The 26224-nt window shown below is 36.3% G+C and overlaps 1 protein-coding gene and 2 non-coding genes across 3 annotated transcripts in view; all 3 read right to left on the bottom strand.

Moving 5' to 3' along the window:
* LOC134326548 (zinc finger protein 850-like) overlaps window positions 1-26224 on the bottom strand; it is a gene marked incomplete at both ends in the record, with an annotated part of 187488 nt that overhangs the window by 72383 nt on the left and 88881 nt on the right. The window lies entirely within an intron of this gene.
* On the bottom strand, window positions 2091-2163 carry trnak-cuu (transfer RNA lysine (anticodon CUU)). Its single transcript has one exon. It is a non-coding gene; the product is annotated as a tRNA-Lys (tRNA).
* trnaq-cug (transfer RNA glutamine (anticodon CUG)) lies at window positions 18662-18733 on the bottom strand. The gene has a single exon. It is a non-coding gene; the product is annotated as a tRNA-Gln (tRNA).

Here is a 26224-nt window from a genome sequence, read left to right as displayed (position 1 = left end):
GCCATATCCACTACACTTCACCTGGCTTCTACACACCTGGACAGAAAGAACACTTACGTCAGGATGCTGTTCATAGACTTTAGCTCAGCATTCAACACCATCATTCCTCAGCATCTAATTGGAAAGCTGAGCACGCTGGGCCTGAACACCTCTCTCTGCAACTGGATCCTGGATTTCTTGGCTGAGAGACCTCAGTCCGTCCGGATCGGTAAGAACACCTCCAGCACCACCACACTGAGCACCGGCGCTCCCCAAGGCTGTGTGCTCAGTCCACTGCTGTTTACTCTGCTTACGCACGACTGTACAGCAATGCACAGCTCGAATTCCATCGTTAAGTTTGCAGACGACACAACTGTGGTGGGACTCATCAGCAACAACGATGAGTCAGCGTACAGAGAGGAGATACAACATCTAACGAACTGGTGCCAAGTCAACAACCTGTCTCTGAATATGGATAAAACCAAAGAGATGGTCATTGACTTTAGAAAGACACTAAGGGACCACTCCCCACTGCACATCGACGGCTCATCTGTTGAGATCGTCAAGAGCACCAAATTTCTCGGTGTTCATCTGGAAGAGAATCTCACCTGGACCCTTAACACCAGTTCTATCACCAAGAAAGCCCAGCAGCGTCTCTACTTTTTGAGAAGACTGAGGAAAGCTCATCTGCCACCCCCCATTCTCACCACGTTCTACAGAGGAACAATCGAGAGCATCCTGAGCGGCTGCATCACTGTCTGGTTCGGAAATTGTACTGCGTCGGACCGCAGGACTCTCCAGCGAGTAGTGAGGACAGCTGAAAAGATCATCGGGGTCGCTCTTCCATCTCTCACGGACATTTTTAACACCCGCTGCATCCGCAAAGCTCTCAGCATTGTGGACGATCCAACCCACCCATCACATGGACTTTTTACTCTGCTCCCGTCTGGGAGACGATACCGCAGCATCCGGACTAACACAACCAGACTGTGTAACAGTTTTATCCCACAAGCAATCAGACTCCTAAACTCAGTACTGTAAAAATTTCCTCCGGAAATTTTCTGCTGCCACACACTGATCTGTATTGACTATGTTACTTGCATTTTTGACTATGTTACTTGCATTTTTTGCACACCTCCTGGAACTGCACAAGTAATTTCTGCACCTTACTTGTATTTTTGCACCTTATTTAGTTTTTAGGCACCTTATCTGCATTGCCAATTTTACGCTGCTAATGTACAACATGTCACTACCTCATGAACCATTGTACCATCTATTCACCATCATGTACTAACACTTGTCTTTAGTCCTGTCTTCTAATTACTTGTTTATATTAGGGATAATTAGGAATATCTTTTGTAGTTCTTTATTATAGGATTTTTTGTATTATTGTTGTATTTACACTGTTTTTGTTTTGTCTTGCACTTTTTGTACCGTGTTACACCGTGATCCTAGAGGAACGCTGTTTCGTTTCAATATGTACTTGTATGTAGCTGAAATGACAATAAAACCTCTCTGACTCTGACAGACTCTGAGTTGGTTAGAGCGTGGTGCTAATAACGCCAAGGTCATGGGTTCGATCCCTGTATGGGTCACACCCACCTTTGGACTTAAACAAACAAGTGATCCTTCTCTAACTAGCAGGTCCTATTGACCTGTGCTTCAAACGTTGTCTCTAACAAGTGTGAGGTCGTTTTAATGCCCCTCTCATTCAGGTCAGACACATGTGATTATTTTAATTTGCCAAACTTAATTGCCCTGCTGTAAAAGTTAGCAAGTCATGTGACCCGTGTGTACCGTCCAATGAAACAGCTGTGCCTGCGTCTCTGTGGCGCAATCGGTTAGCGCGTTTGCCTGTTAACCAAAAGGTTGGTGGTTTGAGCCCACCCAGGGACGAGTGTCTTTTATTGCACAACCTGCCTGTTGATCAAACGGATATGAGACACAACAACAATGTGTAGTCCCACAGAATAGTGGAAATAAGTAACTGAAAACATCCAGTAAACAACAGTCCTACAAGCACAAATATCCACCTGATAAGTCACCGGAGACCGGCTGTCCAAAGAGGAAGAACATCCTTTTGGTTTCTGTAGATGTTAAATGAAGATACTCGCCCAACGTGGGGCTCAAACCCACGACCCTGAGATTAAGAGTCTCATGCTCTACCGACTGAGCTAGCCGGGCTTAAGCAGCATGTCAGAACAGACAGCTCATCGATCAGATCATCAGAGAGATGTAGGTTTAATTCACTAACATCACGACCAGATTAAGAACTAATTCACAGTTTACAAACAAACAAAATTCAAAATATAACAATAAGAACTAAATGTAAAAGTGTAAGTTAGTCGCGTCTTTCTATGAGAGGCCGTTTGAGAGATAATTCATTCTTGCTTACACTTACACCACTATACTCTTACACAAACACTACTATACAGTAGGTTACCTTCATAAAAGCACTAGCATACTCTCATACATGAATTACTATACTCTTTCACATATACTACTATACCCTCTTACAACTATAATCACACTCTCTTTTATTTACTATCATACTCTCATACACACAGCACTATTCTCTCTTGCACAGATAACTAAACATGCATTATGTGCTTTCATGATAATCTGTGTAACAGAGAATAGTAGTATATATATGTAAGTTTGGTAGTCTGTGTGCGGGACGTTAATACTGTATGAAAAACAAAAATCTACTATATGTTTAAGAGAATATTATTATATGCAAAAGAAAAATAGCATTGGTAAGCGTATTGAATAGTGTATGTGAATGCAAATAATCATGTTTAAGGAACAGAATGACAGTGAATGCAAGACAGAATGATGGTGCATGTGAATAAGAATAGTTGTATGTTTGAGAGAGTTTGATTGAAACGGAAATGAGTTTGATTGAAATGGAAGTAATATTAAATTCTCAGGACCTGATTGGTAGAAGACGCGGGATTTCACAGACATGTCCCGCCTTCTTCATATATATATATGATATACTGGTGCTGGTCATAAAATTAGAGTATCATGAAAAAGTTGATTTATTTCAGTAATTCCATTCAAAAAGTGAAACTTGTATATTATATTCATTCATTACACACAGACTGATATATTTAAAATGTTTATTTATTTTAATGTTGATGATTATAACTGACAACTAATGAAAACCCCAAATTCAGTACCTCAGAAAATTCGAATATGACTTAAGACCAATACAAAAAAAGGATTTTTAGAAATGTTGGCCAACTAAAAAGTATGAAGATGAAAAGTATGAGCATGTACAGCACTCAATACTTAGTTGGGGCTCCTTTTGCCTGGATTACTGCAGCAATGCGGCGTGGCATGGAGTCCATCAGTCTGTGGCACTGCTCAGGTGTTATGAGAGCCCAGGTTGCTCTGATAGTGGCCTTCAGCTCTTCTGAATTGTTGGGTCTGGCGTATCGCATCTTCCTCTTCACAATACCCAATAGATTTTCTATGGGGTTAAGGTCAGGCGAGTTTGCTTGCCGATTAAGAACAGGGATACCATGGTCCTTAAACCAGGTACTGGTAGCTTTGGCACTGTGTGCAGGTGCCAAGTCCTGTTGGAAAATGAAATCTGCATCTCTATAAAGTTGGTCAGCAGCAGGAAGCATGAAGTGCTCTAAAAATTGCATGCGCGCGCTCGAAACGCTGCTCTCGCGCTCAGATCGTATGCGCGCACTCAAAGCAAACTGCGCTCGCGCTCAGATATTTCCTGCTCGCTCTCAGAACTGCACTTGCCCTCGCGCTCGGAGTTTGCACGTTAAAACAGTGCCAAAAGTCCTTGACCAATCAGAATGTTTTTGGCTTCGACCAATGGAATAGCTCCAATTTCCCGGCATTTTTACTGGTCAGAGTCAGAGCCGTAGATAGAGAGAGTTGCGACACTCCTTGATCTCGCTGCTACGCGGTCACGTGGTTCATGTAACCCTCCAATAGTTCCAAACAAACCCGGCGCTGTCATGTTCTCATATGGGACAGGCAGCAGTAAATGAAATATTAAACGGCAAATAATAAACATTTGTACAATTTCTGGGTATTTTGAACTGCGTTTACATTTACTGCATCTGCTTTAATGTCAATTTGGTATATAAAGTGGAAGATTGATGTTTATAATGACTTGTTAATAGGTCGTTCTTGTTAACACAGTACATTATATTAGCATACATTACATGATGTGATATCATTAAGTAGTAGAGACAATATACAGAGATAAAAGATTTTTTATGTTTTGTTTTGTACATAAACTAATCTCCCTTCACTTTCCTGAGGATGCATAATAATAATCATTTTGGCTAAACACTCATGTCACTCAGTCATGTGCTGGATTCATAAGGTTTACCTGCACTGAAGGAACAGATTGATAAACACACTACCGTACCTTTAAGGTACAGGAAATAGCATTAATTCATCTCTTATTTCATGAGTGATTAATAATTGATTTCTACATGTAATACATTAATGAATTCATTATGAATATACACAAGTTCATTTTGTCTAATGTAAGTGGTGGACAAGGTACACAAACCATGTAGTTGAGTTAAAGTAGAGATATCCAAGGTAACATATTACTCCAGTAAAAGTAGTAGTAAAAGTAAAAATACTCTTTACCTCTGTTAGGTTTTTCGGAACATAAAAACGTACATTTAATATGGGAAGTATTACATCCAGACCACATGGTCTATTGTTCAACATGTCGCCGGCTAGGCTCTCTCCCTGACTCCTACAGAAAGGGGGGGGAGGCAGAGCCCGGGGCTTGTTAGCACACTTCATTGGCTCCACCAGCAGTAAAGGAGGAGGAGCCTAGCTGAGTTTAAAAACTGGCGGGGAGAAAGGTTCGGCCTCTTTCTTACGTGGTGTGTCTAGACTGCAGGAGTAAGGAGCGCCGGCCGGCTTAGCTCTGATATATATTCACAGATTATTTTTACACTTAATAAAGTGTTTTAAAGAGTACTTTCTGGACTTCTCGACTGCTTTCTTCAGGACCTTTTGAACCAAAAGATTCATCCTAACAAATGGTAGCAGAGGATGGTTCAAGAGACCTGAGATAGCATCGAATCGATTCAGCTGACTGAGGTAAGACCAGGAATTCTGAAAAAATCTTTTGTACTCAGTACAAGGGCGCGCCTACTTAAGGTAAACAGACGTTCTCTGTATATATATTAGATGCATTTATTATTTAGCGTACTGAGTGTGAAAGTGAATCTCAGAATCCGTAAGTGTCTGATTAAATTACTAAAGTATCATTAGATAGTTTAAAACTGTGAATATATGTTGGAGCTAAAAATGTGTGTTTCCTGATATCTGAATTTGAACCAAACCGGTTAAAATAAATGTTAAGGGCGCCATTGTGTATGGAACACAATTGAAGGGAAAGGACGCTTGTCTGTTTTGGTAACGAAGCGAACCTAGTTCGAGTGTAATAAATTCTAACGAATTCGTCTGTTTCGGTAACGGAATTCGGGTAATTTGATTATTAATCTCAAAGGAGTCTGGCTGTTTCGGAAACGAGACTCGGCTAGTTCGTCTGTTTCGGTAACGGAATTAGCCTTATTCGGTCGTTCTAAAATTCTAACTAGCCTGTCTGTTTCGGGAACGGGGCTGGAGTAATTTGATTACTTTAAATTCTAAATCAGGTTCGAAAAACAGTACATCAGGAGTTTTGTTTGTCAGTAAGTCTCTGTGTATGTTTGTCTGTGAAACCGTGTGCTGGATGTGCAACGTGGTTTCTTTTGTTGTCGGCGCCATTTTGTTTCTTGAGAACGCAGCGTGGCTTTCTGTCTACGCCATTTTGTCTTGGGAATGCAACGTGGTCTCCCGTCTATCCGCCATTTTGTTTCTTGAGAACGCAGCGTGGCTTCCTGTCTGTACGCCATTTTGTCTTGGGAATGCAACGTGGTCTCCCGTCTATCCGCCATTTTGTTTCTTGAGAACGCAGCGTGGCTTTCTGTCTGTACGCCATTTTGTCTTGGGAATGCAACGTGGTCTCCCGTCTATCCGCCATTTTGTTTCTTGAGAACGCAGCGTGGCTTTCTGTCTGTCCGCCATTTTGGCTCTGTCTGTCCACCATTTTGGCTCTGGGAGAGCTGAGCGTGGTTTTCTGTCTGTCCACCATTTTGGCTCTGGGAGAGCTGAGCGTGGTTTTCTGTGTATCCGCCATTTTTGGCTCTATGTGAGCAGCTTGCCGTATCTTTGTCCATCGGCTATCTTTGTCTTTGTACGCCTGGATTGGGTAAGGGCTGCAGTTAATTTTATAATCAACTTTATTTTTATAATCTTAAGATAACTGAGTTAAGATGAAGTATTTATGGTACCTTATTAAGTGTGTTTTAAGGTAGATAGCGTTCTTGAACTTTAAGGTTCTTAAACCAGGAAAGGGGGTACTTAGAGTGGAATTCATCCATGTGTGACAAAGGACATTTTCACACATAATTAAGGAAAATCTCCTTAATCAGAGTTGTTATAGTGAATAAGATTAAAATTATGTGAGTAACACAGCGCTTGTTAGTCGTGATAGGAGATTTGCTGGGTGTATTGGTGCATGTATTATTGAGAGATTGCTATATTGTTTCTTTGTTTAATGTATGGGGTAGTGCTGGACAGTGATTTGATGTCGATGTATGTCGCGATGGAAAATGTTTCAATAACGGTGATATGATTTTTGGGCAAATTCGATCGGTGCGCATGCGTCGGTGAATGATGACGTACGCCGCATACACGAAACCAGTGCTCAGTGTTAAGGCTTTGTTTACACTGGTTACTGTAACTAAGTAGTTTTTAAAGCACATTTCACGGACTGTAATTTTGCTTTTGCTTAAGTATGTCTTGTAATAGTTTGAATAGCATCTGTTACCGAGCAAAATAAATAAAAATAAAAAAATCGAAAGAAATCGCGGCTGTGAAACTGCTGCAGCGAATTTTGCGACAGTGAGTCGAGTCTTTTGTCTCGGTTCCTTTTGAAGAGCCGCGTGTTTACATGGCGACTGCCGGAAGAGTCGATTCCTTTGTTTCGGTTAGAAGAGCCGGTTCATGGATTCGAATCATTTTACGACACAGAGGAGACCCCCTGCTGTTTCCTCGGTGAGTACATTTTAAATGCGTTACTTTCTACTTTTTGCTTGAGTGGATTTTCAGAGTAGTAACTTTACTCGTAATTAGGTGGAGATTCATTAAGGTAATAGTACTTTTTACTTGAATACACTTTTTGGTACTCTTTCCACCTCTGATTAAGACATGTGTTGATATATTAGATTATATATTGTCAAAGCTTATGTTTATCTGAGAGTGAGGTCGTGTTTTTCTCTGTGTACAAATGCTGAATACAAGTAAAAGGTAAAAGCTATTATATTACTGTTTCTAAAATATTGTGTAGTTGTGAAGAGTGAGATTTCATAGCCCTATAAATCTTAGGAGGTGTGATCATTTGTTTGCCTCTTGAATTAAATTGGAAATAATGCCTGAAGGTACCACTATTTCTGTACAAGACAGGGACTCTGATCCCTGAATGTTCTTTCTGTCTTTGTCTGCTACAGAAATATCCGTAGTTATACTAAGTGATCTTGAGGGTTATACTTATCTAACTCGGTTAGTGCCAAATTATGTTCTATAACTGAAAGGAAAACATCTCACGTATCAAGTTAATGATTGTATAAATACTACAGTGTACTTCTAAAATTGAACATTATTATCAAATGCTGTAATATACTTAATCCTACCACTTTTTACTAATTGCAGGAGATGGTGAACATCATGACTGTATTACTCTATCTATTTTTTCTGGGCCTGATAGGAATTTGTGCATATTCTAAAGTTGTGTTCCAATTTTACAGGACAATGCCAGAGGTGACACTGCCGACAAAGCTGTTACACACCTTCCACTGCTCACTAATGACATTATTTGTTTAACAGGTCCAGCTAACACCAGACTTTGATTGAACTAACTTTAAAATTCTATGCTTTCCAACAGGATAAACACATTTAGAAGGTTTATTTAATATTTTATTTTCAAGATTTGATTGTAAAATTTGAAAAAAGGGGGGAGTATTATGGCAGGAATAAGAATTTTTGTTTAAAATGCCGCTTTGTGTATTAAATCCTGTGATACATTGTGCTGGGGCAGCTGGACTGGCAGACCTACGGATATGCATGCAGATTCAGGAGCGGTGGTTGCTCATTGCACGGGATTCAGGTTATATCGGACACAGACATGGACAGTTCAGTGTCTCTGGTTCGCCTCGCTGGCATGTCTTTGGACTGTGGGAGGAAACCGGAGCACCCGGGGAAAAAACCCACATGACAACATGCGGGCTCCGCGGAGGGGGGACCTTCTTGCTGTGACAGTGTGCGACGGTACTACCCACTGAGCCACCGTGTCACCCAACTAATAAGGTTAAAAACAAAAGGAATAGGGAAAATACATTGAAAAAATCAAAGCTCGGGTCTCAGGAGATTAAAGATAATTGCTTACACGGACTCCGGTAAGATTCAATTTAATTGGTAATATTTTTGGAAATTGTTAATTGACAATTGTTAATATTTGATGCTTGTGTTGTATCCGATGAATCTTTTCTAGCTAATTGATCAGGTCAACTCACTCATTTTATATGTTTGAAGTGGAATTTTATATAGCAGGAAGGGTTAATGCAGTATGAGAGACAAATTGTGAAGTGACTGTTTGTTTCCAGGGGATCACTGTCAATTGCCCTGAAGTATATGTTTGTTTCCATAGGACCATTGTCGGTCGCTGTGAAGTATATGTTTGTTTCCATAGGACCATTGTCGGTCGCGGTGAAGTAATTGTTTGTTTCCAGGGGATCACTGTCGATTGCCCTGAAGTATATGTTTGTTTCCATAGGGCCATTGTCGGTCGCGGTGAAGTAATTGTTTGTTTCCAGGGGATCACTGTCGATTGCCTTGAAGTATATGTTTGTTTCCATAGGGCCATTGTCGGTCGCGGTGAAGTAATTGTTTGTTTCCAGGGGATCACTGTCGATTGCCCTAAAGTATATGTTTGTTTCCATAGGACCATTGTCGGTCGCGGTGAAGTAATTGTTTGTTTCCAGGGGATCACTGTCGATTGCCTTGAAGTATATGTTTGTTTCCATAGGGCCATTGTCGGTCGCGGTGAAGTAATTGTTTGTTTCCAGTAGACACTGTTGTTGTACTGAGGTTTACGTTCTTTTGTCTGAGTTGTGTTTGGACAACCGAGTGAGTTGTGCCAGTGAATGTTAAAAGAATACTCGTATTCTTCGACTAGGCAGGAATTTTCTGTTCTAGGGTGTGTCTCGTTAAAACCTATCAGTTTATCTTTGTCTTAATACGTGTTACAGATTTTGCTCGAAAGGTTGTTTAAAGCGGTCTAAAATGTCTAATTTAACACATAGCGAATTTATCCATGTCTCACCCACTAACTCAGGAACCAACTCCAACCAACATCAAAGCTTATAAAGACAATTACACCTGTTTCAGGAGCAACAAACCAGAACCGATAAACAGGGGACATTTTTCAGAAGGGATGTGTGTATGAATGGGTGTCTGTCCCTAAAACACTGAATGAACTGCCAAAGGCAGCTCACTTGCGGCCCTGACGCTAACCTTCCTTACTCGCCGGCGCCACATTGGTGTCAGAAGTGGGATCGTGGTGTTTGGGTGGCTCTGATGGTTTGGTGAGCCAATATGCCCGGTCTGTCGGAGTGCGCTAGCCCAGGTGGCTGTAGGGGCAGGGTGCCCGGTCCAGCAGTGGGTGGAAGAGCGACTCGGCAGTGTAATGGGGTGCGGTCCGGACATGGAGCCACCCAGTGGACGCTGGTGAGTGGGTCACCGGGACGGTTGACCATTAGGGAGGGGACAGTGTAGCGTCGCCACTGGGTCTGGCACGGGCTTTACCCAGAAAGCCTTGCGGCAGTGGTGTCTAAGCTCACCGTGGCCATGTATCCCGATGTTGGGAGTGGGGTGGCTGCGGTGAGGGCTGGGTAAGTAGCTTATATGTTTGTCTGTTGTATGATTGTATGTGTGTATGAATGGGTTAAGTGGCTAGAAGGGATGTTTGGGCCATGGAAGGAAGTTATTACGAGTTTAGTGATGTCAGTATGAGAGTGTGGGATTGACAATTTTAGTGGTATGTTGAGAATTCTCTTGTAGATAATTAGAAATAATTACTGATAAATGTTAAGGTGTGGTTCCTCTTTCACTGACAAAGGTATGGTGGGCATGCCTTGACTCCTGGTGAGTCCAAAGGATCCGGTGTGGTTAGAGTCCATGCCAGTTTGGTTAGAGTCCAAACTCAAAGCCTGGTACCAGGTCAGTTGGTCCGAGTCCAACTGTGAAAGCCTGAACGGGTTCAGGTCGGTTGGTTAAAGTCCAACCGTTTGTGTGGTAAGTTATTTTCTGGTCCGTGTCGAGCAGTCGGCCCTGAAAACCAATATAGCAATTGCTTTGTGGAATAATCAGTGGAATTGATTAAGTTTCCTATTACATGGTTAGCAATTGGTTAGTAAAGTCAGTGAGGCTAGAACTGGTCAGGGAAACTACTTACCGGGGTCTTGGTGAGGTCAGTATGTGTAGGATTGGTAATTTTAGTGATATGTTGTTGTTGTGGTATCCCGTGCATCAGGATATTAATAGAAAATTTTTTAATAGATATAGTGAGTAGAGGAAGCAGAGGGGGGCAGGATCCACCAGTTATCCAGATGGTGTTGGCTGATTTGTCGAGATATCAGGTAGATGATGATGAGGAGGATGACCTTGAAAGTGGGCCGGAAAACCCACTTCGAGCAGTATAAGTACTACTAACTCTGCTTAATTAAAGGTAAAACCGACCAGACAAGATGAGGAGAGAGGACCAGCACTACGGATCATACACCGAGAGGAAGGAAGGACTGGCAGAGGCAGACTTCGTGGGAATTGGAAGACCCACTCCGAGAGACAGAAGTGACACCAACTGAACCAGCCAACAGGGAACTAAACACAGCAGAAAGCCCGACAAAACCGACTATGTGGAAGAAGAGTCCAGCGGAATCAACGGAGCGGAACAAGACGAGGGGGGAGAATTCAGTTAGACTAGGAGAGAAAAACATAAACATATAGTTCGCAGACACATAGACCATCTTTGAAAACACTAGTTAAGTGCAACACACATAGTTTAGCTACAAAACGCAAGGGGTTAGTTCAGGATTGTTTACAATGTATATATGTTTAGTACTTTTAGGAAGGATATTCTCTGTTACATCGTTTAAATGTTTGTGCTGCTGTGGAAACAGGTAAGGCCGACAGGGGAGAATCCATAAGACATTAGGAGTCATGCAGAGACACAGGAGCTATGGGCCCCTTCTGAATATCTGCAGCTCCGTCTGGTGGAGGACAACCTGAACGGACTTCCTGTAGAAGCCACGCACCCATTGTGTTTATTTTATTTTTCTTCTCTTTTTGATTTCCTATTTTTTAAATTACTTTATTTTTGATTTCCTGTTTTTATTATTTTTTGTTTGTTTGTTTGTTTCAGGGTTAGGAGCTGTTGCGATAGGTACGGTTCCTTTAGTTTAATTGGTAGCCTTTTTATTTTTAGAAACGTTTTATTGTATAAAATTCAGCCCAGTGGCCATGTAGTCAGAAGGGGTTAAATTGGGGGGTTGCTGACGGCTATCCTTATCTCCTGGGATCTAGAAACACCTAACCTATAGTTAAAAGTTATTGTGAAAGCATTAAGATGCTTTCAAGGGGGGGATGGTTAGGTTTTTCGGAACATAAAAACGTACATTTAATATGGGAAGTATTACATCCAGACCACATGGTCTATTGTTCAACATGTCGCCGGCTAGGCTCTCTCCCTGACTCCTACAGAAAGGGGGGGGAGGCAGAGCCCGGGGCTTGTTAGCACACTTCATTGGCTCCACCAGCAGTAAAGGAGGAGGAGCCTAGCTGAATTTAAAAACTGGCGGGGAGAAAGGTTCGGCCTCTTTCTTACGTGGTGTGTCTAGACTGCAGGAGTAAGGAGCGCCGGCCGGCTTAGCTCTGATATATATTCACAGATTATTTTTACACTTAATAAAGTGTTTTAAAGAGTACTTTCTGGACTTCTCGACTGCTTTCTTCAGGACCTTTTGAACCAAAAGATTCATCCTAACACCTCCACTAAAGTACTAAACTAAATTTACCTTCAAATGTACTTAAGTATGAAAGTAAAAGTATAATGATTTATTGTGGTTCTAATGTTTTATGATTATTTCTGTAACAAGACTTTTGATTAATAAACTCATTTTAGGTGAAAAGACTCTAGTGTCATTAATTAAGCTTAACTGACTTAGCAAAATTCAGTTATACCTATTAATTAAGATAAACATGTAACATTTAGTGCTGAGCAAATGCTAAACAATAACAGTATTAAGTATATTAATGACATTAAATTCATTATTTTGTTAAAACAAAGCAACATACAGCTAAAAATGTTTGATAAGTAGTGGAAATGAATGGGGCTCTATGGGATGTTTGGAACTATACAGAGCTCCACAACCCGGAAGCTGCGCAGAAAAAATGTCCCGCCCCCTTTACAACGGTTCCCTATGAGAGTGTCGCCACTCTGTTCTCTCTACCGCTCTGGTCAGAGTCAGTGTTGCCAACTTAGCGACTTTGTCGCTATATTTAGCGAGTTTTCAGACCCCTCTAGCGACTTTTTTTTCAAAAAAGTGTGATATCCTACGGTGGCGTGTAGCAATGATCACACTGGAGTTTAGTTCCTTTGGCTTCGTGCCATTTATTCTCCAATCCTAACACAACAACTGAACATGACTTCCACCTTCTCTCTGTTTCTCTGTCCTAAGTCCCTGAGTACAGCACCACAAATGAGAAGGTGGCTCCCCCTAGAGGCGTTAACTGTATATGTTTAGGACCTGTCATTCAGTCTACCACAAAAGCGACTAGCGACAAATCTAGCGACTTTTTCTGGTGTTATTGGAGACTTTTGGAGACTCGAACGTGAAAACACACATTGTTCTGCAGTTACTGTCCTCAACGAGCAGCGGGTCCTGCTGTGAGCCCCTCCACCATCCCAAAGCACTCACGGGCGGTCAGTATCACAGTCAGTGTTGCCAGATTGGGAGGTTTTCCACCAAAAGGGGCGGATTTTGTTGGAAATTGGCAGGTGGACAAAATTTGGGCTGGTTTGTATCATTTTGGCGGCTTAAAATGTTTCTAAAAGCTTTCTAAAGCAGGTGGAATATAAATAGGTCTACCTTCTCCCACCACATCCCCACATCCAACCCGTTGTCAAAAGTTTGATTGACAGGTTATTCTTTCCAGTCCAAGACACTGTTGCCACGCCCATCAATACACTGATTCATATGTAAGACAAGTGATTTGAGTTGAATATGAAGGAAAGCAAGTCTCGTACATACAACCTCTCATATGTACGAGAGGTTAAACTTTCATTGCTTGCAAGTTTGTGTGTCCTATCATAAATAATGCATTTTACAAACTTGGTAGGCTACTTCAAAGACATGCAAGCAAAAATAATTTGTCCTTTATAATGTATAATTACTGATCTGTGCATTTTAAGATATTAATTTATAGGTCATGATGGTTTAACTGGTTTATTATTTGTGAAATGCTAAACATCATCTGCTTATCCTGTGTTTTGGGCGGTTTTTCATGCATTTTGGCTGAAAATTACTGTCGCAATCTGGCAACCCTCCCCAGCATAGCTCAGTGTTGTCTTAAAAAAGAAAAACAAACCACGAATCAACAGAAGAACGTTCATTTGTAGTTCTAAACATATTTGGGGTGTTTCTTTTTTACCCACTTTATTCCTCTCTTCTACAGCGTCGATTACACGCAAATGGACCTTATGCAAATTAGGCGATGACGTCATTTAGCGACTTCTAGCGACTTTTAGGACAGCCAATAGCTACTTTCCTTACTGAGGAGTTGGCAACACTGGTCAGAGTGAGTGAACCGCTGTGAGGAAAAATGGACAATCAACGACCTCAGGTAATTATTATTATTATTTTTTTTTTTTTTATTAAAGTAGACCAAAAATATTAAAAAAAAAAAATTATAAAGTGTGGAAGAGAATGTAAAGTTAACTTTGTGTTATTACCTGCCAGCTAATATAACTTGCATACAGCCCTTTTAGCTTTACCTTTGAGAGGTAAAGTCTTTACTCCTGTAAACGTTAGTCTGACTACGTCACATGCATGTTACGTTATAGCACCAACATATTTAGCAGTTTCTATCCTAATAAAGTTAACAATTACACAAAATCATATTTTAAAGCTATAATAATCAGACATATACTCATCTTTTAACCTGTATCTCTAATTATCCTAAATTTCTTGTTTTCTAGGCCTTATTAAGACGTGACATTTTGGAGGAGTTGCTACATAAATTGCAGTATGTAGTAAGCCAATCTGCCTCATGCATTGATTTGGATTATTTACATTTCATTTGCACACATGAAATGGTTATTATTGATTTAGTAGCGGAACAAATTAACATTCCGGAGAATATATTAAATGCCCTCAGGCAGCTTCACATTGTAGTGATTGAACAGGTGGAAACAGAAATGTCATCCATCGGAGTACAAACAGTTCCACAAGTGATCGGACACCCTAGATTAGCGATTGAACTAGAAAGGCTGAAATCCTTGCTAGACATTAATCTTCCAATTCAGTGTATAGCAGATTTATTAGGGGTGAGCAAAAGAACGGTTTTCGGAGGATGCGTGAATCTGGTTTTTCTGTGTCGGGGTCATACAGTACAATGAGTGACCAGGAGCTTGACACGGTAGTTTCCAATATTAAGACTGAGATGCCTCATGTGGGCTATAGATTAGTAATGGGAAGACTAAGGTCCTTAGGCTACAGAGTACAGTGGAGCAGGTTAAAGGCCTCTATGCACAGAATAGATGCTTTTGGGATTATATCCAGAATGACACAGTTAGGCTGTGTGGTCAGAAGAAGCTACTCAGTTAGGGCACCCCTTTCTCTGGTACACGTGGATACTAATCACAAACTCATTAGGTAGGTTGCTTATAATGTGCAGTTATATTTTAAAAATGTAACATTATTAATCGAAATAATTTCTATTTCTAATAATAGAAATTCTAATTTCCCTAAACTAGGTATAACATAGTCATTTTCGGGGGCATTGATGGCTTTTCAAGAAAGGTTAGTTTCTGATTCTTATGTTATTTCATGATCTTAACTGCCTATTTAATCAAAAAATTTGTGTTGTTAATGGGGTTTTTTACTTTTGACTTCAGGTTATGTACTTGGACGTTGCCAGCAATAACAAAGCATCAACTGGCCTAACCTTCTTTTTGGATGCAGTTGAAAAACATGGCTTGCCTTCAAGGTAAGAGCTAATTAAAGTTTTATACTATTGCATGCCATTGCACTTCAATGCAATGCATTTATTACTTTTTTATGACCTTTGTAAAGAGTCAGAGGTGATCAAGGCGTGGAAAACATCGATATTGCCCGTTTCATGTTTACTACAAGGGGAGTAGGTCAAGATCATAAGGAGGTAAGCTAAGATCATAAGGGATTCACACTGGCCGAATGGTATTTAGGTACTGTACCGTGTGCACTGTAGTGATACAAAACTAGCAATAATATGGTAGTGTGTATTGTTCTGCTAAATATGTATATATGAGTGCAGCAGCATTGTTGGGATTTTTAAACCCTTTGGAGTCAATCCTTGGAGAACATTGACAGTCCAGCAACAAACCAATTAATGCTAGACTCCTTGATTCTGAAGACAATGCTGTCACAAAATCAGCAACCTTTTGGGCATACTGGCACAATTGTCCTTGATTGTCTAAGCTATATACTTTTCTTCAACAATCATTGCTATACACCTCTGTTTACTGTTTCTACATTTTAAGGCTACTGTTGTCCTTGGATTAGATTAGAATCAACTTTGTTATTACACGTGTACAAGACAGTGAAATGTACTTCAGCATCTAACCAGAAGTGCAATAAGCAGCAAGTGCAGGATGTACAGTATCTACGATATACATTATTTACAAGATACAGGCAGTGGTATGAACAAGATATAGATAGATATACAGGTAAATATGTTATTGAATGTACTATAAACATGGTATACAGATGGGAATGCTATAGACATAATTTACAAGTTAAGGTGCAGTGAACATAATAGACAGATGTATACGGTATAGGTGGAAATTGACAAATGAGATATATGTAATGCAGAAAAAGGTTTGTAGTGCAACCTTTACCAGGAGAAGAGATTATATACAGCATTCACTTTCCCACGGATGTTATTCAGTCAACAAAAGATTACAATTGAATTTATTTTTGTCTTACAGAATTGAAAGACTTGAATTGGGTTGGGTTGATGTGTGGACAGCTGTGACCTCCACATATTATGATGTCCTGCACAGTCTTGAAGAAGATGGGAAGCTGGACATTGCAAACACCCGGCACCTCTTCCTGGTACACTTTGTGTTTCTTCCCCGTCTCCACAAAGACCTTCAGGTCTTTGTTGAAGGCTGGAACCACCATCCCCTTCGCACAGAGGGAAATATGACCCCGGAACAAATGTGGCAAATGGGACATTTGCAGGGCAACACAGACGATACTGAAAATCTTCAGGTAAACATTAAACATATGAGCCTTATATACTTTTATTGACAGAAACACATGTCAAAATGCATATTTCTGAGATACTGTTTAATGGGCCCTTAGGATGTTCAGGATATTGAGATTGACTGGGAAGCCGCTGTTTTTTATGAAGATTCCATAATACAACCCCTGGCAAAAATTATGGAATCACCACTCTTGGAAGATGTTCTGTCAATTGTTTAATTTTGTAGAAAAAAAATAAATCACAGACATGCCACAAAACTATCATTTTTCAAAATGTCAACCTTCTGGCATTAAGAAACAATAAAAAAAAGAAACAAATATAATAGTTGTGGTCAGTCACAATTGCTTTTTTTAGATCAAGTAGAGGAAAAAAATATGGAATCACTCAAATCTGAGGAAAAAATTATGGAATCACACTGTAATTTGCAGTTTAAAAACAAAACATCTGCAGCAGATTAGATTTGCTAATTATTCTTCAGTTTAAAAAGAGTGCTTACACCTCGGAGAGCTGTTGCACAAAGCAGATTGTCATGAATCATGGGTCCAACACAAGATATGTCAGTTGAAACAAATGAGAGGATTATAAAACTCCTTCAAGAAGATAAATCATTGTGGAATGTCGCAAAAGATGTTGGTTGTTCCCAGTAAGCTGTGTTTAAAATCTGGACCAAGTACAAACAAAATGGGAAGGTTGTAAAAGGGAAGCATACTGGTAGACCAAGTAAGACATCAAAGCATCAAGATAGAAAACTTAAATCAATATGTCTTGAAAACAGAAAATGCACAACAAAACAAATGAGAAACAAGTGGCCGGAAAGTGGAGTCAATGTCTGTGACTGAACTGTAAGAAATCACCTAAAAGAAATGGGATTTACATACAGAAAAGCCAAACAAAAGTCATCATTAACACCTAAAAAGAAAAGAACAAGGTTAAAGTAGGCTAAAGAAAAGCAATCGTGGACTGTGGGTGACTGTATAAAAGTGATCTTCAGTGATGAATCGCGAATCTGCATTGGGCAAGGTGATGATGCTGGAACTTTTGTTTGGTGTCTGTCCAATGAAATTGATGAAGATAACTGCCTAAAGAAAACATGTTAATTTCCACAGTTGTTGATGATATGGGCCTGCATGTCGGGTAAAGGCACAGGGGAGATGGTCTTCAATAAATGCCAAAGTCCACATTGAAATTTTGGACGCTTTTCTTATTCCATCAGTTGAAAGGATGTTTGGTGATGATGACTTCATTTTTCAAGATGATAATGCATCTTGCCATAGGGCAAAGGACGTGAAAACTTTCCTTCAAGAAAACATATAATGTCAATGGCATGGCCTGCAAATAGTCCGGATCTCAATCCATTTGAAAATCTCTGGTGGAAATTGAAGAAAATGGTCAATGACAAGGTTCCAACCTACAAAGCTGATCTGGCAACAGCAAGAGACAGTTGAAGGCAGATTGATGAAGAATACTGTTTGTCATTAGTTAACTCCATGCCTCAGAGAGTTTAAACCATTATAAAAGCCAGAGGTGGTGCAACAAAGTAATAATGGTGCAGTGTTTTCTAATGATTCCATAATTTTTTCCTCAGATTTGAGTGATTCCATATTATTTTCCTCTACTTGATCTAAAAAAAAGCAATTGTGACTGACCACAACTATTATATTTGTTTCTTTTTTTATTGTTTCTTAATGCCAGAGGGTTGACAGTTTGAGAAATGATAGTTTTGTGGCATGTCTGTGATTTATTTTTTTTCTACAAAATTAAACATTTGAAAGAACATCTTCCAAGAGTGGTGATTCCATAATTTTTGCCAGGGGTTGTAATCTAAGGTGACTCTTAAGTTTATTCGCTGCTGTTGGCTTATAAAGTTTTACTGAACAAACTGGGTCGTATTTTAACACTGATGTACCTTCCTGAATGGTGATCTGCTTGGTCGACACAACTAGCACAAGTAATCGCGGTCTACACCCCACAAGCACTCTGTTGTACTTGCACATCCTGAACCTGCTAACGTTTCTTAATCTTGAACCTCACACCGGGGCCCCAAATAAAAGCAGTAAGGTCCCACCGAGATTTGAACTCGGATCGCTGGATTCAGTGTCCAGAGTGCTAACCATTACACCATGGAACCCTAACACTGCAAAAACTAAACGTAATGATTCACCATTTGCTGAGTAAATAAAGCCAAAAAGAAAAATACACACAACTTCAGACTTTACTTTTACATCTCAAATTATTTATATTTAAACTTACGTGATTGATATAATTGACTAGAATCAACTGAAAAAACTGAGGTAATTTAGAAGTTTTGAACACTAAATAAAAGTAATTTTAGTTAAACATTGCCACCCAAGTATCAAAATCACAACAAAACGTTCCACTGTTGGAAAATTGCACTAAGTTCAGGACCCAGTTGGCCGGTATTTGGCGCTGTAAACAATGACTTGCCACTTTGTGTTCTAATTTAGCATAGAGCAGTCATATATGAAATACTATTCTCTACTCAGCATTGATAACAGTGTTTTTACCTAAATAAAGCCAGGTTCCACCGAGATTTGAACTCGAGTCCAGAGTGCTAACCATTACACCATGGAACCACAAAAGAAGAATTGAGCACAAAGGTTAATAATTACACCAATAACTCCACATGTTTTTATGTAGTGTTTATGGTATTTAAGCTGGATGGATAGATGGAGGTGAACATGTCAGACATCCCAAGTTGCAAAAACTCATTTCAGGGTGCTAAAAAAAGCTAAAAACCTCTCGCACACAGCAAAGGATATGGGTGATAACAGAACTTTTAGGAGCTGCTAACTGAGCTACTAAACTAACTGCCTGCATTTGCATGTGTGTGTTGTTCTTGGCCGCTCGTTCTAGATTCCGGGAGATTTTATCTGACTTGTGGGAATCAGGGAGCCGCTATGTATATGCGGGAGACTCCAGGAACTTTTTCTGTACTTTATTTTACAAAAAGTCAGAGTGTACAATGAGAGGGGGAATTATGTTTCTTATTATATAATTGTTTCTCAACAAAAACCCCAGACTTCATTAGTTTATTACATTAATAAAATTACTTTTTATTCACCTACAAACTGTAGTGGGTTTTCACTGCACATGATAAACTAATAAACACAAAATCATTTATTACACTGATTCTTGAGATAAGGGACAAAATGAATTTTATTTCTTCAATTTAAAAATAACAATTCTACATCATTTGAAACTGATATATTAATAGACAAAGGTTTTAACTAATTAACTGTGAAAGGGAACAGGTTTTTCCTAATACAATTTTTATCAAAATTGACATTATTTCACTTCATAACTTGATTAATGTCAACTCTGTCAGACACACAAAAAAGAATGCTATTTTAATTTGATCAGTACTACATGAGTGTAAAGACCTCAAGTATCTAATTACGGTGTTCTGTAACAGAGTTAGGTAATAAAATTAATTGTATACATTTTTGTTCAAATTTCACACTAATTTGAAAAATCCCATTGTGAAATTCCTAAATTTTGTATATTTATTGTTAATATTAAACATATACAATCAATGTTTTTAAGCAAAAAAGACACCATTGCATGTAGTTCTGCTGGTGTTTTAATATATAAACACAATAAACTGAACAAACAGTGACATATTTCTTTGAAAAAAAGACAAAAACCTTAATCTGCTGATGTTCACAAGCAACTGACGGTGTTGACAAGCAACTACCGGTGTTGACCAATAACTCATGGAGATGAAAACTTAAAGTATTTTACTAACAACTGAGATCAGACTAGTTTTGAAATAAAACCCTCAAGGAAAGTGGAAGAGAAACCACTCAAAGAACAGCTTTCAACAGGATCTCCAGGCATACACTAGGAGACTAGGATATACTTGGCATCCAGTGACTGAGAACTCTGAATGTCTATCTTTGGCATGAATTAATTGAACTGGAAAACATGTGTCTTGGTCTCACTTATAAGTTTCTTCTCATATAGACGGAGCAGCTCAGAGAGATTCCCAATGTGCAAGTTCAGCTTCACATTGAAGTGGATCCCACTAGCTGTTTCTTCTTGAACTCGCTCCCATTGCTTCCACTCAACAGTGATTTCACCTTTCTCTGGTGCCAGAATAGTGTGTTTGTTTAAGCACCGTAAACAGGTGTGAAAAAGGAAGGCTTCACTTGCTGAAGAGCAACAAACTAACTGAAAACTGTTTTGTTATCTTCTTCATTTTTTCTTTCAAAATATGTATTTCCCTTGAATGCCTTTTCCTTGTTTTTCTTTTCTCCCTTTCATTTGCAAGAGCACGTCTGGTCATAGTTGGCTTTTCAGTCTGCTGGTCTAGTGGACTATCTGGGGGTGAGTCTACTTGCTGCAGTGCATTCTGCATAGCCCCGACATAAGACCTGACGGAGTTGATGTCTGACGGAATTGACACAATGAGATATTTTTCCATTTTAACCATGTCTTGTACACTGGAGCCATTTTGGTTTTACTTTAATTCCCAGCTGCCTCCATAATCTAAACTAAAATGATTTTGTTTATTCTACAGTTCTTAGCTAAGATTATCATAATGTTAAGATGGTGTTGACATGATAAAGCTGTGACTGCAGTGGTATTAACATTGTTAGTTTAATATATCAGAAAATTGAAAACTTACCAGACCACAATCACTACTGTTACATCCACCAAGAACAGGAAATGGAAAGAGGGCCTCAGAGTCATAGCTGACCATGACCTTGCCTAATTTATTCTGAATTATAAAAACATCTTACGGAGTTGACTGAAAGTGAGGACACAACTTTAATAGGCAATTATTAATGGAAAATATAATATAAGGTTCACTTTATGCGTTATGTGATATCTTATTAAATCATTCCTTTCATTTGATATGTATATTTATGCATTTTTATCATTTTTAATCACTTTTTTTGTCACTTTGACATTATGACCTCATGCTGAGGACAGGTGAAGTTACATGTACTTTCCAAGTACAGAGCCTGCATTTTAACAAATTGTAATGAAATTATTTAAAAATATATCAAATTAATTTAACGAGCATACACAGATCCTTCATATTTAACTTTTAAAGGATTTTTATTATTTATAATTTCTTCATTTTTAACAACAAGAATATTTTTTAATGTGGGACATGTTTTGTCCCTTATCTCAAGAATCATTTATTAGTCAAAGCAAATTGATGATACATTCACCTCATAAATCATGATACACTGCTCTTCCTTACATGAAAGTAAATACAAAGTATCAGTATCAGATCGATATCGGCGATACTGGCCCTGTATTTACTTGGTATCGGATCGATATCAAATGTTGCAGTATCGCACACCACTAATACAGATGTGCTAAGGGAGATGTTTTACTGCTAAGCTGCTGTTCAACTCCAGTCCAGTTGGTGACGCTGGTGCGTCTTAAGTTGTTCTGCCAACCGCCATTAAACATCATAAGAAGAACAAGAAGCTGCTGTGTTTGTACTGTAGAGCCTCATCTGTAAGTAAAATATGTATTTAATTATAACCCTTATATTTCATTATAACCACATTCTAATTAATAATAAAACTAGAGTTCATAATAAAACATCACTGAGAGGATTTGAGGAGCTTTAACTTCAGTTTTATTTAAACACAAACTCTTAGCTGCTCCGCTAACTGTTAGCATCACACATGATTCAGTACTGATGAACCGATTCATTTAAACCGATGAATCAGTGGATTGTAACGGATTCATACTTTATTCATTATTAAATCTAACATTTTGATATAAACGCGTCACATTTTCAGCTTTGTTTCCAGTTTGTAATGTTTGATAGAAACAGCGAGTTCTTGTAGCTTTGTTTCCAGGTTGTTTTACAGGTTTATAGTAAAAGTTAAAAGTATTAGTACAGCACTGTTATTGGGAGTGGATGAGAAACTAGATGTAAAGAACATCAGACTTAATCATTTCACTTTGGGCCACAAAACCACTTCCACCAAACTCAAAGGCTTGTTTCCCAGACAGGGATTAAGGCTTATAGTCCAGGACTACATTTAGCTTTAAATAGAGAATCTCCATTCAAAATGCTGTGTAGTCTAGGACTAGGCTTAATCCCTGTCTGTGAAACCAACCCAAAAAGTTCTATTAGAAGTCTTTTCTGTCTGATGCTGCTCAGTCCCACAATAGTTTCAACATTTTCACTCTGTTTACAGCCTCACAGCATTAAAAATAAACAGTTAAAACAGTCTGAAAGAGTATTCCTGGATTTCTCTTTAATAGGGAATAAAGTACATTTGTCTATCTGTTCGTCTGCCTGTCAGATCTTTTAATAATGCAGTCAGCAGAAGAGGGACACGTCACCCCCATAGATCTACAAAATGAAGGATTCCAAGAGAAACTAATAAAGAAGGAGGAGGAAGAAGATGGAAGTTACTTCTGTAAGTAAATATGGAGCAATTTGCCATGTTAGTACAGTACAGTGTGGTTAGTATAGTAGAAATAATAAGAAAATGTGGATAGTGGGATTAGAACCTGTACTGTACCGTACTGTCCTGTGGAGAAGTGCTGATACTGCCAGTCTGGATTAAATCTAAGTAGTATTTATTTGTGGTAACTAAACCCACAACCTTCAGGTTCCTCCAGTTGTTGAGTTTCTTCTTCACATATTGATGAATTTCAGGTGAAGGAACCTCGATCCCTGTGGAACACGTCACCTCTGAGGAACACCTCACCCCAGAGGACCAACAGTGTGGAGGTTTCCAGATGAAGCCTGTGAAGAAGGAAGAACCTGAAGATAAAGATGAACTCAGTAAGATATTTTTTATCTTAAGTAAAATAAGATTTGGATTGAATAGAATCAGAGGAACCTGGGATGAAGCATCATACAGTGAAAGCTTGTATTGTGCTCATGCAGATCAGTGTGAGCAGGAAATGATGAATGCAGGATGAATCACGTTACAGGACTTTAGCATCAGATCTCAGTTTAACAATTACTAACAGTATTTATTATTTATAATGTTATAAATGTATTTGATTATTTATAATGATATAAATGTATTTGATTATTTATAATGTTATAAATATAAATTTATTATGTTATAAATATTTGATTATTTATAATGTTATAAATGTATTTGATTATTTATAATGTTATAAATGTATTTGATTATTTATAATGTTATAAATGTATTTATTATTTATAATGTTATAAATGTATTTGATTATTTATAATGTTATAAATGTATTTGAATATTTATAATGTTATAAATGTATTTGATTATTTATAATGTTATAAATGTATTTGATTATTTATAATGTTATAAATGTATTTGATTATTTATAATGTTATAAATGTATTTGATTATTTATAATGTTATAAATGTATATGATTTTTTATAATGTTATAAATGTATTTGATTATTTATAATGTTATAAATGTATATGATTATTTATAATGTTATAAATGTATTTGATTATTTATAATGTTATAAATGTATATGATTATTTATAATGTTATAAATGTATTTGATTATTTATAATGTTATAAATGTATTTGATTATTTATAATGTTATAAATGTATATGATTTTTTATAATGTTATAAATGTATTTGATTATTTATAATGTTATAAATGTATTTGATTATTTATAATGTTATAAATGTACTTGATAATTTATAATGTTATAAATGTATTTGATTATTTATAATGTTATAAATGTATTTGATTATTTATAATGTTATAAATGTATTTGATTATTTATGTTATAAATGTATTTGATTATTTATAATGTTATAAATGTATTTGATTATTTATAATGTTATAAATGTATTTGATTATTTATAATGTTATAAATGTATTTGATTATTTATAATGTTATAAATGTATTGTATTATTTATAATGTTATAAATGTATTTGATTATTTATGTTATAAATGTATTGTATTATTTATAATGTTATAAATGTATTTGATTATTTATAATGTTATAAATGTATTTGATTATTTATAATGGTATAAATGTATTTGAATATTTATAATGTTATAAATGTATTTGATTATTTATAATGTTATAAATGTATTTGATTATTTATAATGTTATAAATGTATTTGATTATTTATAATGTTATAAATGTATTTGATTATTTATAATGTTATAATTGTATTTGATTATTTATAATGTTATAAATGTATATGATTATTTATAATGTTATAAATGTATTTGATTATTTATAATGTTATAAATGTATATGATTATTTATAATGTTATAAATGTATTTGATTATTTATAATGTTATAAATGTATTTGATTATTTATAATGTTATAAATGTATATGATTATTTATAATGTTATAAATGTATTTGATTATTTATAATGTTATAAATGTATTTGATTATTTATAATGTTATAAATGTACTTGATTATTTATAATGTTATAAATGTATTTGATTATTTATAATGTTATAAATGTATTTGATTATTTATAATGTTATAAATGTATTTGATTATTTATAATGTTATAAATGTATTTGATTATTTATAATGTTATAAATGTATTGTATTATTTATGTTATAAATGTATTTGATTATTTATAATGTTATAAATGTATTTGATTATTTATAATGTTATAAATGTATTTGATTATTTATAATGTTATAAATGTATTTGATTATTTATAATGTTATAAATGTATTTGATTATTTATAATGTTATAATTGTATTTGATTATTTATAATGTTATAAATGTATATGATTATTTATAATGTTATAAATGTATTTGATTATTTATAATGTTATAAATGTATATGATTATTTATAATGTTATAAATGTATTTGATTATTTATAATGTTATAAATGTACTTGATTATTTATAATGTTATAAATGTATTTGATTATTTATAATGTTATAAATGTATTTGATTATTTATAATGTTATAAATGTATTTGATTATTTATAATGGTATAAATGTATTTGATTATTTATAATGTTATAAATGTATTTGATTATTTATAATGTTATAAATGTATTTGATTATTTATAATGTTATAAATGTATTTGATTATTTATAATGTTATAAATGTATTTGATTATTTATAATGTTATAAATGTATTTGATTATTTATAATGTTATAAATGTATTTGATTATTTATAATGTTATAATTGTATTTGATTATTTATAATGTTATAAATGTATATGATTATTTATAATGTTATAAATGTATTTGATTATTTATAATGTTATAATTGTATTTGATTATTTATAATGTTATAAATGTATTTGATTATTTATAATGTTATAAATGTATTTGATTATTTATAATGTTATAATTGTATTTGATTATTTATAATGTTATAAATGTATTTGATTATTTATAATGTTATAAATGTATTTGATTATTTATAATGTTATAAATGTATTTGATTATTTATAATGTTATAAATGTATTTGATTATTTATAATGTTATAAATGTATTTGATTATTTATAATGTTATAAATGTACTTGATTATTTATAATGTTATAAATGTATTTGATTATTTATAATGTTATAAATGTACTTGATTATTTATAATGTTATAAATGTATTTGATTATTTATAATGTTATAAATGTATTTGATTATTTATAATGTTATAAATG

Source organism: Trichomycterus rosablanca, chromosome 14, assembly GCF_030014385.1.
Source record: "Trichomycterus rosablanca isolate fTriRos1 chromosome 14, fTriRos1.hap1, whole genome shotgun sequence".
In the NCBI taxonomy this organism is placed as follows: Eukaryota; Metazoa; Chordata; class Actinopteri; order Siluriformes; family Trichomycteridae; genus Trichomycterus; species Trichomycterus rosablanca.
The sequence above is the reverse complement of the archived record's forward strand: the minus strand, read 5'-3'. Positions and strand labels throughout refer to the sequence as shown.